Source organism: Sitophilus oryzae, unplaced genomic scaffold (assembly GCF_002938485.1).
Source record: "Sitophilus oryzae breed Bouriz unplaced genomic scaffold, Soryzae_2.0 scaffold_980_pilon_pilon, whole genome shotgun sequence".
Lineage (NCBI taxonomy): Eukaryota > Metazoa > Arthropoda > Insecta > Coleoptera > Curculionidae > Sitophilus > Sitophilus oryzae.
In genome coordinates, this window is record NW_022147617.1 from 1587629 (window position 1) to 1599312 (window position 11684).

The 11684-nt window shown below is 30.9% G+C and overlaps 1 protein-coding gene across 1 annotated transcript in view; it reads right to left on the reverse strand.

Annotated features, from left to right (window-relative positions):
• Nucleotides 1–11359, reverse strand: part of LOC115891277 (stearoyl-CoA desaturase 5-like) — a 38049-nt gene extending 26690 nt beyond the window's left edge. Inside the window, exon 1 of the mRNA XM_030911719.1 lies at nucleotides 11099–11359. The gene's annotated coding sequence lies outside the window, so the exon portion shown is untranslated. The remainder of the gene's footprint in view (nucleotides 1–11098) is intronic.
• Nucleotides 11360–11684: the final 325 nt, after the last annotated feature.

Here is an 11684-nt window from a genome sequence, read left to right on the forward strand (position 1 = left end):
TTTCAGCCTTTCTTAAAAAAAATATTAATAATACAAGAACTGTCCTGAAATCAAAACTATATTAGGTATTTACTTTAGATGGTCCGTACTTACTTTGCTATAAATATGGAAATCGTAAATCATACAGGATGTTCAAAATTCTACGCCAAACTTTCTAAAATATAAAATTTTTGTTCGTTTTTTTTAATGAAACACCTTGTATATTATTCTTTCAATAGATGGAGAATTAAAAAATGAACATTTTTTGTATTTAGAGTATTTCAAAATTTTTAACGGTTTCGCAGATATTCCCGGTTTAGTATTTCATATGGCATTTTCCACAGTAAATTTTTATTAAAGCCGCCTAATGAGTTTTCTCTCGTATTTTACCATTAAAAGCGCCATATGAAAGAATATTGCGTGTATCCGGAAGATTATTAAAAATTTTGAAATACTTTAAATACAAAAAATGTTCATTATTTAATTCTCCATTTAATAAAAAAATAATATACAATGTGCTCCGTTTAAAAAAACGAAGAAAAATTATTTTATATTTTTGAGAGTTTGGTGTAGAATATTGAACATCCTGTATGATTTACGATTACCATATTTACAGCAAAGTAAGAACAGACCATCTACAGTAAATACCTAATATAGCTTTGATTCCAGAACAGTTCCTGTATTTTTAATATTTTTTTAAGAAGAGTTGTTGAAAAATACATATTTTTGATTTATTTTTTAATATCTCTGTAACTATCGAAATAGATTTACTTATACCTTAGGATTATGTAAAGTGATCTGAAAGGAAGCCAAAAAGGCAATAATATACAGGGTGTTCCATTAAAAAAAAATCATCCAGATCCACTCATATTATTTTGGGCCAACCTATAGAAGTAAAAGTGTGTATATGTAAAAGGGTGTATATGTAAAAGGTATATTTTCCGGAAATACATTCTGGTTTGGCAACACTTTAGGTTTGCATGCACTTATACAAAATTTTCAAGTTTTCTATTCTAGGAGCCCTGTATATCAGGTACGTTCCTTGTCATAAATAATCGAACGTTTGATCTTACTGTTTCTCTAATTAAATCCTCCAAGTTAAATTGATTTAAGCCGGGACGAGGTGATCTGTACCGGTTCGGACTTTTCACCCTCCAACTTATCTTAGTACAGAATGCATACAGCATACTGGATATATTATGCCGTTAATTATAGTTGGAACTTTTTTTAAGTCCAATGAGATTATGGTACCATTAAAAAGTTGCATATCGTCGGTGAAATATGATAAACTGCTAACTCCATTATTCCTAATTTTACAGGAGAGCAAAAAAACGGTACAAAAAAATATGTACATATGTACATATGTACATATGTACAAAAAAATATGTACATTGGACGTATTTTCATGCATTAATATGATAAAGAAATAAGCATTTTATTTGCTGGGGAACAATAAAACTGAATATTTCGTGTTACTTAATTTTTTTCAGACACAATAGGGAGATAGCAGATATTCGTCTTGCAGAAATAAGAAATAAAATTATATTTCTGGAGATAGCAACCTTTATTTTTTAAAATTTTGAAAATGGAATTGAATATTACCTAAACAGGTTTAAAAATAATCAAATAAATTTAAAAAATATGATATTCACAACCATATATTATAATATCGTCGTCGGTCTAGAAGCAAAACATACGTCCAAAATAAGTCCAAAAACGAATACATTTTTAATGCATTTTTAAAGAACTGAAGTAACAGCATTTTGGACTTAATGAATATAAAAATAATTTAAAAATTAAACTTATAATTCTTAGAAGATATTGTTACGTTTTTTGTCGGTTCCGTGTGGATAGAAAGTCACAATTTATTTAAACACAATTAAAAATCGGCCAAGCCTAAGGCCGAGTTCACACGGTACGGGTCCGCAACAATATGGTAGAATCCTTACATGCTTATCCTATTTTTTTACAACGGTAGTAGACCAAGCTTGTTGTGTTGAAGTAGACCAAGCCATTATAGGATGAAAACAGCGCGATTTTACTAAATTTTTATTACTTTTCTCATTTTTTTTAAATTTTTATAAAGATTATGTAGAAAAATACGACCACACGCAGATATATTCCTAATGAATCACATCATAGTGTTGAACATAAAATGGCTAGTTTAAATTTCTTAGTTCATAGATTACTTAGTTTCCCACTTTCCAACGAAAGATATGAAATAGAAAGAGATTACATTAGGAATGTAGCTGAGTGTAATGGATATTCTCCTTCACTAGTTGATAAATTAATTAGAAAACGTAGGTATAGGTTAATGATTTCTGAAAATTCGACTTTTCAAGTGGAGAAAGATACGTCTAAATATTTTTCGATACCGTTTGATAGAGGTCTCGTGGTCTAAAAGGAATTTTTAAGAATGTCAATTATAAACTTGTGTATAGTGCTAATAATAAATTACAAAAATTATTAGGTAATCCAAAAGATAAAACACCTCCACTGGAAAGGTCGGGTATATATGAAATTTCTTGTAAAGATTGTAATCAGAAATATGTTGGGCAAACTAGAAGATCAATATTAACTAGATTTAAAGAACATTTAGCTCAGATAAGATATGGTAGACCGGATAAATCTTGCGTTGCCGAACATATTGTTGATAAAGAACATTGTATAGATCTTAATCATTTAAAATTAATTAAACAAGTCTCAAATTACAGGCAATTAGATGCATATGAAAGCATCAGAATTAATAAATGTAAAGATAGTATGAACAGAGACAACGGTCCAATTCCTTCAAGTTCTTTGTTCCTACTACTCTAGTGGCGGAAATCTAACTGTTACGCTCAGTTGGCTCTGACTCGGTTGGCTAGTTTTTGCCACGCCCACTCGGTGCCCACTGGGCGACTATATAAACGCTCAACTTGTAGATTGTACTTTAGTTTATAATCATCTGATGATGATGCTAACATGGTTAGCGAAACGCGCGTCCAGTGTAAAAGTAAAAGTGTTTTGGTGTATTGTGGTGATTTAGTGTTTTTATTTTGCTGTTTAACACCAAAGGTTCCAACCCTCAACTGTAATAAGATTATGTATCATTTACGTGGAAAAACGTTGAAAAAAATAAAACTGATTCGGTATTATGGAAATGCTTGTACAAGTAAGTAATGGTTATTTAAACTATTTATAGCACGCCGATGAATTACTCGTATATAGAGAATTTCGTTTTTCCCCTTACCCTTTACGGATACCCCGTATTTACAAAACGGATCGACGCAGGGTCGGACTGGCCATATTGTATATACATATATAACTATTAGGGGGGCCCAAGCCTTCGCGGGCCCCTTTTATAGTTCATTATTTATTAACAATATTTGCTTATGAATTTCATTATGGCATTTGCATTAAAAAAATGGTTTACCTTGCATTAGGGTAGTTCCCTGATTTCTATACAAGGTGAGTCTTAAATAAGTGCAAATATTTTCAGGGCTGGTAAATCTCGATAAAAGAAACATAATATTTTCTCTTTACCGTTTTTTCAAATAAATCCAAAACAACCGAGTTATTTCACTTTTAAAATGTTCAATTTTTTGCTAAAATTTTGAGAATCACTTGATTTTCTTTATTGTAAATTTCATCTACTACCTTTGTTGTCATATCACAAACAAAGTACTATGTTTTTAAACTAAAAATTAAAAAAAATCCCAAAATTTTTTTTAAAAAAATTTCAAATTTTCAAAAAAGAAATTCGCCCAAAAAAACTTAATAATCGTCTTTCTTGGGTCGAAATATACTACCCCTAAAAATATTTGTACTTATTTAAGACTTACCTTGTATATAATAGGGAAAAATTGACCAAAACGTAAGGCGATAAAATCCACAGCAAAATAGCAGATATTATTGAGTTAAAATAGCAAATTTTCTTTAATGGGAAAAAATGTATTTGCTTTCCCTACTTATAGAGTATTTTTTCTCTTTCTAATGGTATAAAAAATGTATTAACAAAAAAAATGGAGTTAGCAGGTTATCACGTTTCACTGACGATATGTATAGCTGGATTTATCCTTATACCGTCGCGTCGTTGGAAACAGAAAAATCCCATACAAATTTTAAACTGTCCAAATATTGGCTCCCCTGTTAATTTTACAGCGAAGTCGTCAGATTCAATCGCAGCGATTTTAAAATCGCAATCGCAACCAGCGATTGGCTCTCATAGGAAACTGGGACTGCGATTTCTTCTCTTTGCGAGTTTTAATTTAGGCAATCAATATTACTATAGTTGCGAGTTGAGATTTTGCTGCGAATGTAATTTTGTGGTTCATTGAAGCATTTTATAGTAAACGGCGATTGATTTTTTTCTCTGATTTTATGTGTTTCTCAATAATGGTTCGCCTCTGTAACTTTTTTTTTCTGATAAAAAATGAGCATATGTTAGCATATGACATAAATTAGGATCGATTGACGTATTCAATTCGTTTCGATCACTTCCTTAAATGGCAACCTAGGTATTTTTTTGACTTTATTCGATAGAAAATGACGCCTGGATAGATTGGGTCAATCATATGTCAACTTTTGACCTTTAAGCTTAAAAAAACGTATTTTAAATTTCAATCTAGAGTACCATGGCTGTGTTAAAAATTAATTTTTAATCAAGGATCCTTGGAAAAAACGATTTAATTGTCTATTGTTTTTCGGATGTTATCATGACTCAATAAAAGATGCCCAAATCGTATTGTTTATCTGAATGTTTTCAAATGGAACGAAGGCAAATTTAGAAAAACCATTTATTACGAATTTGATACCACACATTTGGCATTTGAAATGTATTCAAATTGTTACATTTAAAAAAGAAAACTTAAAAAACAACTGATTTTTATTAACTTTTTTTTAACTGTTAAGCTATAAGTACATATACAGGGTGTCCCAGAAATAAGGGCAAGTATTTTAACTGGTAGTATATTTCGGCCTCAGAAAAAAAAAATGGAAAATTTGGAATTTTTTGAAAAACATAGGTAGTACCTTAAATTTACTCGAAAGAAAATCTAGAAAAGATCCAGTGGTCCTCAAAATTTTAGCAAAAAATATTTTTTTTTAAATTTTCAATGTAAAATAACTGGGTTATTTGAAAACGGTAAAGAGAAAAAATGTTTCTTTTGACCAGATCTAACACACCTTAAAATACTTGCACTTATTTCTGGGACACCCTGTATAGACAATTATTTCACTAGTACAATATTTAATTATTAAAATAGCAATCGCAGGTTACAGTCGCTGCGATTTAAAAATCGCAATCGCAGTTTTGCTCATCACTGCTGAATACACATGCCAAATTTGAACAATTTTGGACAAGTCAATTTTAAGTAATTTAAGAAAAAGTGCATCTATTTTTAAATTAACTGAACAGGTTAGACTGCAAAACCAGTCAAATGTCAACATAGCAACATACAACCACACTACTGCGTTATAGTACTTACGCTTAGTTATTTATTATTAAGTTTAGTTTGCAATTTAAAATGGGTCGAATGAGGCAAAAGCCTAACGTTGAATTAAAATCAGCTTATCCAAAATTGTTCTATAGTGGCATGTAATATTTGGACAGTTCAAAATTTGCATCCGATTTCCTATGTTACCAACGAGGATGCACCACCCGGTATAGGCTTTAAAACATGAAATACAAACCTACACTCACCATCACGAAAAACGGACAGCTTAAAATTTTTATGTATATAGTTTAAAGTTTAATATATTTTGTTCTAGTGGACCGATTTTGATCATTTTTAAGCATAATGTAGCCAAATTATTTGACTTTTTAGTATCTCTTTCTAAATTAAAAATGAAAGTTCCCATCTGTCAATTATACGAGGGAATACAAAATGCTGATATTTTGGTGAAAGTTTGAAACACCCTGTTGAATATGTTAACAAAGCAAATCAATTCAAAATAATTTTATCATCTAGGAACATCTTTTCTCGATAGTTAACTTATTGGTTCATCTCAATAGCTTTATTTTTGATGGACATTCATTTGGATATTCATTTTTGAAGAACACAAAAACATTTTTTGGTAATTTTTACATTAAAACCATGACTTCGCTTTGAGTCCCAGTCAACAGACCTATGAAATAGTGTTTATGATTTAAGTAATGTCACTGTTGAAAAATCATATTATTTTCTGATAGCTGTTGGGCAGTTACTCTAGTATAGGGAATGCAATCCCGCAAATGCGGGATCCCTCTGAGATTCCGCGGGATCAAAGTTGCGGGATTTACCGTGCGGGATCTGCGGGATCGACACATTACTACTGGGTAATCGAATCGATCTCAGTCAAGATCAAACCGATTCGTTCTGGGCCGATGCGTCGACGCTCGGTACCCGGGGTATTCCCCATACAGCTTGGCCATTAAAAATAAGTGAAACAAACAGGTTAGTTGTTAAATTTCTTTTTCTTTCTGGCGTATGTGCGTAAGTGAAGAAAAACGGTAAACTAGTACTTGTGGACAATTTCGTCAAATAAACTGACGGACATAATTATCGGGACAAGCAAAATTTTAGGGTAAATTTAAAATTTAATATCTCTTGAACTAAAAAAGATTTTGGGATGCGGTTTGGACCAGGTTTTAGATACATCTATTGTGATTAAGATGCTATGTGGTTTTCGAAAATATATTTAGTGAATTCTTGTATACAGGGCGTAGTGTCTTATAAGAGTGTGAAAATTTGGTTAAGAATCTTTTTTCCCGCAAATTTACAATTTTTAAAATATCGAAATTTTTACAAAGTACGACTAATCTGTATTGAAATTACAAAAAACGATTTGATCGGTTTTTTAATTTTTTTTGTTTTAAGGAAAATACGATATTTTTTCGAAAAATATGCATTTTTAGTCATACGTATTGTCCTAAATGGTACAAAAAGCTTTGTACATTCTGCATATACCAAAAAATTCTTGTAATAGAGTGTATCTAAAAACAGATAACTAACACAAGTTAAAAAAAACTTCAACATCAGAATAATATTTTTATTTATAAAATAAGGAGATAAATTATAATAAAATTTAAGTTTATTTTATACTAAATATATTTTTTTAACACTCTGTACACACCGGTCCAAATTTCTGTACAGCTAGTTTAAGATACACGCTATATCAATATATTGTGGGCCTATGCAAAATGTACAATGCCTTTTGTACCATTTAGGACCAAATGCATGACTATTGTTTACAGTCCCGCAATTTTGCGGATCCGCGGGATTGATTGCTTTAATCCCGCGGGTTTGCGGGATTGAGATTTTGGTGCGGGATTGTATTCCCTACTCTAGTAGAGATGGTTTTAAGTTCAGAAGTTGTATCGGCTATAGTTGCTTTGAAGATTGAAGATGATAGAGATCAACACAGCTATGTCAGTCACAGCTTTAGGTGTGCACGAAGTACAGTGCAGCCGCTTTCTTCGAGACAAGTTCATATGCTAGATGTAAGTTATTTACATATGGAAACTTCGAATCGAGACGATCGACTTATTGTAAGTTTATCGTTAACAAACCGCTATTTGCCAGATTTTCAAATTTAGAATGAATTGCACCTAAGGGAATAAAATGTACATGTAAGTAAACGGAGTGTAAGATAAAGATTAAACGAAGCAAATCTTCTGTCAAGAAGGCCTGCTTCGGGACCACAACTTACTAGGTCCGTTGACTATGACCAAAAGCAAAGGCATAGATTTAATGTAAAAATAACAAAAAAAATGTTAGTGTGTTATCTTCAAAAGCGAATATCTCCAACAAAAATAAAGCTATTCAGATGTATCAAAAAACAAACTATCGAGAAAGGATGTGTCTAGATGATAAAATAATTTTTAAATTCCTGTCTTAACGTATTCTAAAGGGTGTTTCAAACTTTCAGTAAAATATCAACATTTTGATTGCCCTCGTATAATTAACAGATGGGAACTTTCATTTTTAATTTAGAAAGAGATACTGGTAAGTCGTATAATTTAGCTACCAATTACTTAAAAATCATCAAAATCGGCCCACTAGAACAAAATCTATTAAACTTTGAAACACATGAAAATTTTAAGGTGCCTGCTATTTTGTTTTTGGGGTCGCCCCACTCTGGCAGTTCTGCGTCTTTGTGTCGGTTTTTTAATCGCGGTGCGATCCCTTTAGACACACATTTATTAAGAATAATTATTAATCTGTAAAACTTAATGGGGTCTAATAAAAAAAATTGAATTTGAATTAACAAATAGTAATTAATTAATAATAATTAATTATTAGATTTTATTAATAAATACTAAAGAAGTAAATTATAATTTTAAGATATGTGGAGAATAATTTTTTTAGGTGATCTAATATTCTTAAAAGTTTTATTTGTTCTAACTTCCACCAACATTCTTCCTCACCACACTCGCCCTGTACAATAAAATAACGTTTACTGGCAACCTTTAGTAAATGTTACTTTCACTAGTGAATGTTAGAAATTACTAGGAAAAGTCGACAAATCTCTTTTATACAAATACCACATTCACTGGTCCAATGCGTAATGTTACCATTTCCTAGTGAATGTTAACAGTCACTGAATTTCTGACTTTCACTGTAACATATATTATACTCGTATATATATTTGTTGTATTAATAATTTAAAAAAATATTAGACATTAAAGCCCACGCGTGCGACTAAATATCTTCTCTTTTATACTGCAGCAGCTTGATAAGACAAATAATAAACAACGTGAATCAAATTTTTAGAGTCGAGGTCAAGTTTACTTTCTTTTCAGATCGTTAATCATGCCTCGTAAAACAAGTATCATTTCACTAAAAAGTAGGCCCAGGCCTCACGTTTTGGCTGAATAATAGATAGATGTTTTTCACCTACATAATTATCGGTTCTTCTTAACACGTTCCGTTTGGTGACCTAAAATCCGATGTTCTAAAATTTAACTCGAACCGGAAATTAAATAAGGTTTAGCGAAAGGATTCATTGTTAAATGTTAATTAAAATATACGAGTTTAGCAAAAATAATGGTATGACGTTCCCTTGCATATTTGATATACGAGTATGCATATTCTTTAGTTGAAAAGATCTATATGTAAATACAATTCAAAATAGAGCATTATATGTTTATAAGGACACGAAGATGTATGATTATGGCATGTAATTATGAATTTATTTGGTTGACCCTTATTACCCCTTGGGTGGAATCACTCTATATCGCGTATGGAGAGATTAGATATTAAAACATAATTCAGAAATATATGTAATAATTTAAAAAATTATTTAATACTGAAAATAAAAATTTAGTTATTTTTTTACTATCTGAACTTCTACTACAAATTTATACAAAACTGCAATAGCTTTTGCATTATATCTGTTATACCTAATCAAAATACGCCCGTTATAATAAAATGTTTGGTCGTTTATAGTACACAATTATAACTCTGAACATCCAAAGAATATTATATCATTGAAATTGGTTTAGCATCTATTTTCGAAAAATGCTAAACTTCCTCATTACATCAATCCGGAATAGGCAACGAATACAACCATTAAAACTATATTTTATGAAATGCCTTTTGCCTCTGGCTGTTAAAAATTTCTAATGTATGTAATTTCTCATAAGAATTGTTAGTTATCACTTGAATGTTAGTTACCCTTGTATATGAATTTATCACATAAAACATACTTGATCTTAAAACTGTTAAAGGATATTATATATCTGGATACTCTTTATTAATATTTACAGTATTTTTAATATATTCCACGGGACATACTGTATAATAAGAAATTTTCCGAATTAATAATATACCGGGTGCGTACCAAATCAAAAGTGGTCCACTATTTTTTTTATTTTTTCAGATAAAAAAAGGGATTTAGTATGTTAGTATTAAATCAGGATTCACGTATTAATTTGTTTTTGGTCACTTCCTGTTTCACCGACTACAACTTTTGATTTTTAAATGGCACTCTCGGTATATTTTTACTTTATTCCATACAAAATGATACTCTGAATAGAGTGACATACCTATATGTCAACTTTTGAAATTTTCGCTTAAAAAATCTTATTTTAAGTTTCAATCTAGAGTGCTATGGCTGTGTTTAAAACACTAATTTTTAATCAAGGAGCACCGGAAAATAGATTTGATCGTCTAATGTTTTTCATGTCTTATCCTAACCGGTTAAAAGATGCCCAAATCGTATTTTAATAATATCTCAATTTTTTCAAATGGAACAAGGGTGGCTCATCAGCATATTTGGAAAAAGCATTTTTTTACGAGTAATTTGGTACCACACACGAGTCAAATTGTCGTTATGAACCAAATTCAAATAAACCATATGCAAAAATGTCAAAATTTGACGTATGAAATGCCATTCTATTCAGAGTGTCCTTTTCTATCGAATAAAGTAGAAATATACCGAGGGTGCCATTTAAAAATCAAAAATTGTAGTCGTTTCCGGTGAAACAGGAAGTGGCCAAAAACAATTGAATAGGTACGTCAATCAATCCTATTTTATGTCATATACTAACATATGCTCTGAAAAAAATAAAAAAATTATAGGGGTGAGCCACTTTTGAGACGCATCCGGTATAGGGGAATAAACCATAACTCACAGCCACCATGTGGATGTGAGTCTACATGGTGGCTACTTAAGTTGACTACTAAAGTTGACATATCATATGTCTTCTATTCAGAGTGTCATTTTCTATTGAATAAAGTAAAAAAAACACCGCAGCAAAGGTGTCATTTAAAAATCAAAGGTTGTAGGCATTTCCGGTGAAAGAGGAAGTCACCAAGAATAACTAAATACGTCAACCAAACCTAATTTATGTCACATACTAACGTACCAAATCTCGTTTTTTTTTATCTGAAATAACAAAAAAGTTATAGGGGTGAGCTACTTTTGAGACGCACGCGGTATATTAAGTTGTCCAATTTAAAATAATTAACATTTGATGCTACAAAAGATTATATATCCGAACTGTACAATTATAAAATCTAATTCACTCGCAAATTAACTTCAGGTTTTATACAAAAAAACGTACTTCAAATACGTTAAACGTATAAATAGTAAATCTCGTATTATATGAGTATAAATCATATTTGAGTATAGATGTTAGCTAGTGTTAACTTACTTGCTTTATATGCTGCCACTTAAACCAAAAAATCGATTAAACAAGTTTAATGTTACTGTTAGATTGACAAATCTCTATAGTAGGTAATGTATATGCATGGAAAACGGAACTGACTATACGCACGGCAGCATTAACTATTACTAAATAACGGATACCATCAGAGCACCTCTTCAGCGGAACTTGCTTACCATCACCATTACCCATTGATAACCCAGAGTTTCTTTTTTTATTTTTCTATTTCTAGGCTATCAAAAAAAAACTGAAAGTACATATTGTCACCTCACACATACACATAAATATACCTTACACACGCAGACCCTCATAATTAATATTTATGTATGACATACTTAAGACAATTTATTGTTTAACAGTTTTCATAAACAGGCTAAACGGTAAACGCGCAAAAAATACGAAAATAATCGAAAATCTATACATATACAGGGTGGCGTCTCTATACGACGCGAATGTTCCACGGAGAACGGTATTTTGTATTGAAATGTAATTTTCAGAGCATAACACAGTAGTTAATTGAAGGTATTTTTAAAAACATGGAGTTATAATTATAGAAAGCATCCCCAAAAAAGTT